The following is a 5,677-nucleotide window of genomic DNA, read 5'->3' as shown; positions in this document are numbered from 1 at the left end:
TACTATCAGAGATTTAATATAAAATAATAAACACAGCATCTTCAGATGAAAATAAATTATAATTGGCAATAAAGAAAAATGGCAAAAGAGCCTTTGGCATCTCAAAATTCCCAGGAATTTGCTTTGTGTTAACCTTGCTCAAAAGCATATTTCATCTACAGTTGCTTAGCTGTACTCATGCCTCATACATGTTTGAGAACTTCTCAATAATCCTAATATGGGTTCAACACCAGCCTGGGCAATTTGGAGAGCCCTCATCTCTACACTCAATCAAAAATTAGCTAGGCATGGTAGTGCGCACCTGTAGTTCCAGCTACTTGGAAGGCTGAGGCAGAAGGATGGCTGGAGCCCAGCAGGTAGACGCTGGGGTGACCGTGAACATGCCACTGTACTCCAGCCTGGACGAGGGAGTGAGATTCCAACGAAAAAAAATATAATCATAATCATAATATGTACTAACCTTTGCTGAACCTTGATTACATCCTATTCATGTTGTTAAACAATTTACATTATGTTTAATTCTTAACACAAACACTATTGATCAAAGTACAACTGGAAAGAAAAAAATCCATGTAGGTATTTTAAGCCAGAAGGAATTCATAACAGATTATTAGATGACTCACATAATCCTGGAGAGGGTTAAAAAGAGAATTTCGGTTGAGATTTTAGGAACTCCTTTCAAAGTCCTGCTGCAAGACTGGTTGCATAGATAAGTCATACTGATTGTCTGTGACCGGCAAGTGCATCATTTCTCTGGCATTGACATAGTTGGGAAACTACTATAATCAGGAAGCCACCATGACCCTGTTATTGGAAAAGTTTTATCAAGCAAAACAGAGATTTTTTTTAAAGTTTTGAATCATTGAACTTCTCTAAATTATTAAATTTCTTGTTAAAATAGTACATCATTTTCTTTCATAATAAATATAAGCACATATATTGCAAAATAAATATTGTCAGTCCTCAATAAAGAATGACAGCTCTGATGACCATTTCAGAAGAACCTCTGCTCACCACGGCAAAAGATAGCGTTTTCAATATTCATTATTTCATCAAAAACTACAGAATATATATTGTTGGAGCATAGTCTCTGTTTTGGGTTTTGCTGTGAACTCCATAGTACACAAACTCTTTCAAAATTAACTCTAGAATGGGGTGAAATATAAATAGTTTGATAAGGTTTGCAATAAATTATATAGGCAAAAATTGCTGATTTTATTTTCCCATCAAAGCAAGTCAAGCATCAGTAGTAATTGATCTTTATCCTTAAAATGTTGAAATAGATCTCTAATAAGCTCACTGATTCCTTTAATAGTTAACTGTGGGTGTGGACACAGATTTTTTTATTTTTGTGAATGTATTCCTCTTTTATGTATCTGTATTTTGCAGATAACTTAAACCATCAATGCCATTGGACTTATACACTTTAATCAGTGTAACTTGGATATATTTATTTGCTATAAGAATATGCTGGACCATCTAATAAACTGTAGACAAAATTATGTTGGACAAAAAAGCCTGATGAAATCTCTTATGTAAATATGCTCCTGATGGTTTGTCATTTCATATCCACAAAATTTCTTTACATTTTCAGACATTTAATCAGATACACAGTCCTGGGCACACAAATATGGAACATGACCGTATATACAGCAGCTACTTAAAAGATATCACTTAATAAAGTGAAATCCATTGGGCACAAGGATATGAGAGAGAAATAGAACATGCACCTTCAAATTAATATGTGGTGTTCTTTCAAATTAATAGTCTTTAATAATGAGCTTGTTAGAAATTTACTAAAGATCTGTGTAGAAAGAAACAGAGTACAGAGTATATATTATACGAGGTCTGGCAGTTAGGTACAAGAACCATCCTAGAAAAAGTGTGCCATACCTCATTGCTGAATATCACTGTGGTCACCCTCAGAGTACTCCCTGCAGGAAGCTGTGTACCAATGCCAGTGCCTAGTTCACCCATCAAAGCAATTTTAGAACACTTTTTCTGGACTATCCAACAAGATTGTCATTGGTATCTGTTGTTGTCTGACAACTAAGTCCGCAAACTTGCCACCGTGAGCTTACATTGGCAGCACTGTACACATAACTGTATTGTAACACCCTCCCTACTCACCTGATCTAGTCCCCAATGACTTATTTTCTTTTATCCAAAGATGAAGGAAATATTGAAAGGAAGACATTGGATCACATTCACTACATCAAATAATCAAGTAATACGACAACAGCTCTGATGGCCGTTCCAGAAAGAGTTCTAAAATTGCTTTGACAGGGTACTAAGCACTGGTGTCAGAGCATAGCTTCCCAAGGAGAGTACATCAAAGGTGACCACAGAGCTATTCAGCAATGAGGTATGTACCATTTTTTCTAGGATGAGTTCATAAACTTAATTGTTGGATTTCATATAGTATACACTTCTTGTGAAAACTACCACTAAATATTTCTGGTTTATGTATCTCTCTATTCTCACTTCCAGTTTCTGTGTCTCCTTTCCTTCATAGCTCAGTGTGTCCTTCGTGGCTTTCCCTTTACAGTATCTTTCTAATGAGAATGCAGATTTAGTGTGCTATCTTGTGTTCCATTGTCCCTGTCTAGTGGATTTCAGAATGGAATGGCATGTTATTGTCTTATTTCGGTATTATTTTGCTTGTCAAAACTGTAAGGAAGTTTGAAATGCTTAAGGCTGGTACTTGAAAATAATGGGTTCTATAATATACAGCTTTAGAATCCTATCTATGTATATTGCAAAAGTAAAACTAAAATAAGTTTCAAGTGGATGTGTGTATGTGTGTGTGTGTGTGTGTATCAACTCATACCTCACATCATACACAAACATCAGTTACAGATGAATCAAATACCTTAGAATAAAATCATGTAGTATCTTTATCACTTTTGAGTAGATAGGATTTCTTAAATAAAACTTATGATAAGTAAGAATAATAATTTGGAATTTCTTAATAATAATAAGTTCTGACCAGGTGGGGTGTCTCACGTCTATAATCCCAGCAGTTTGGGGGGCCAAGGTAAGAGGATTGTCTGAGCCCATGGGTTCGAGACTAACCTAGGCTACTTGACAAGACCTCATCTCTACAATAAATCAAAAAATTAGATGGGCGTGGTAGCGCACACCTGTAGTTCCAGCTACTTGGAAGGCTTTAGTGTAGGGATTGCTGGAGCCCAGCAGGTCGAGGCTGCTGTGGTCTTGAGCATGTCACTGCACTACAGTCTGGGCGACAGAGTGAGATTCCAACGTAAAAAAAATTAAGACTCTCTATCTTCAAAAGACACCATATCAGAATGAAAAAGCAACCCAAAGAGTGAGAGAGGATTTCACAGCATATCTCATCTAAAAAAAAAAAAAAAAAAAGAGCTTGTATCCAAAGTAAATAAAGAAGAGTTACAAATTAATAGTAGAAAAAAAAAAGCAGTAGAAATATGGACAAAAGATTTGAACAGATACTTAATAAAAACTTCAAATAACCAATATCAGTAAACACACAAAAATATTCTAAACTGCACTGGTTATCATAAATGCAATTTAAGACCACAATGAGATACACGACACACTCACTATAATCGGTAAAATAAAAAAAAAATACTTGGCAGGATGTGAAGCAATGGAAACACGTTTACAGTAAGGAATAATGGGCAGCGTCAACCAAAGTTGAACATACGCATATTTTAAGAATCAACAATTCCAAAGAAATGTTCTGTAAGTTCACAAAAACCTATGTTTGAGAGTATTTCTAGAATCTCTATTTGTGGAAAACACTCAAAGAAATGCACAAAAAGAAGACAAACAGATAACTGCCTTAAAACAAAACAGACAAAATACTCAAATGACTAGCAAAAGCATATGAATAAATACAAAATTATAGATAGATAATGGAATATTATAAGTAATGAGACTAAATATTCAAAACTACAAATGATAATATAAGTGAATCTCAAAAGTAATATGTTGCGCTAATAAAATCTGACACAAAATAGTGCACTTTATAAAATTTTCTTTAAATAAATTTCAAAAAGTAAATAATACACAAGGTTGGAATTCAGAATAATGATTACCCTTTGTTGAGGAATACCTAAAGTGGAATTCAGAGTTTCTGGAGTGATGACATAATTCTATTCCTCTATCTGAGTGCTAATTATTGGGTGTGCGCAGTTTGTGAAAATTCAGCAAGCTCTATGATAATGATATGCATAATTTTCTATATGCATTTTAAATTTCAGCATAAAGTTAAAAAATAATAAAGAACACAATTTTTGAAAAGATATAAAAAATAAGAAGGCCTTTCTCAGAAAGAGTGGAGAATTTTGTTGTAGGAATAAACTACATATGAGTATGATACATGAACAAGAAGCAGCCAACATAACTTTTTAAAAATGATAGCGCCAAATCATCACTATGCATGAAGTGTTGCACATCACGCAATGTGAAGGTACAAACTCTGCTGTTGCTATATAACTGGAAGTTAGAGATATTCCTCAATAAATAGAGGAATTTTTTTCGCATGGAGACAACGATAAGAGCCACAGCTCCCAGCTCAATAATATTCACTAGCAGTTGTTTGTCATTTTAGATTTTTATAATAACTGGAAAGAGTAACTTGAGAATGAATAGATTGTTCTTGTGGCTGTATGCACTGACAAGTTATGTTCTATTTATTTTGCACTAGGTAGCCATATTCAGTAGTATTGTCGACTTAAGTTATGGGCAGTAGCTACACTATTCTCCAGAACATTCGTGTGCCAGAAGTAGATAATCTCCCCTTTTCTGAAATTAGACTACATTTGACTCTACAATCACATTTACCAGGGTGGAGAAATGTCCACTCTCTGGTACTAATGTGAATCTTTTCTGTTTGTCCGCTGTTCTTTTGCAAGGAACAGAAAGTTGTGTATGCATGTACATAGCAGTAGAAAAAAAATTATAAGCAACATAAGTTTTTCTCTTGCTCTGAGTGTAGAAATTTTAATTATTAAATCCAGCATGTATTTTTGACTTTGCCTTCTAACTTGATATGGTTAACACTTAAAGGGTTTTATCACCAGACATGAGGTCTGATAATTAAGTTCACAAACTATCCTAGAAAAAGTACAACATGCTTCATTGCTGAATATCATTATGGTGATCTTTGAAGTACTCCCCTTGGGAAGCTATGCACTGATGTCAGTGCCTAGTCCAAGCAGTTTTGGAACTCTTTTGCTGAAATGGCCGTCAGATCCATCATCGTATTCCCCTTGAGGTCCTGAATGTCATCAAATGCCTTCCTTTCAATATTTCCTTTATCTTCGGGTAAAGAAAAAGCCACTGGGGGGCAGATCAGGTGAGGAGGGAGGGTGTTCCAATGCAGTTATTTGTACAGTGCTGCCAACGTTAGCGCACAGCGGCAAGTTTGAGAGCTGAATTGTCAGTCCTCAACAAAGAATGATGGCTCTGATGGCCAATCCAGAAAAAGAGTTCCAAAATTGCTTTGATGGGTGGACTAGGCACTGGTGTTGGTGCATAGCATCCCAGGGGGAGTATTTTGAAGGTGACCATAGTGATATTGAGCAATGAGATATGGAGCACATTTTCTAGGACGGTTCACAAGCCTATTTGTTGGATCTCATATGTAACTGTCCTTTAGTTGTATTCTGAAGATTAAAAAAAAATAAAT

Source organism: Carlito syrichta, unplaced genomic scaffold, assembly GCF_000164805.1.
Source record: "Carlito syrichta isolate Samal-C Ts95f unplaced genomic scaffold, Tarsius_syrichta-2.0.1 Scaffold311260, whole genome shotgun sequence".
Classification (NCBI taxonomy): Eukaryota; Metazoa; Chordata; class Mammalia; order Primates; family Tarsiidae; genus Carlito; species Carlito syrichta.
Note: the sequence above shows the minus strand (reverse complement) of the source record.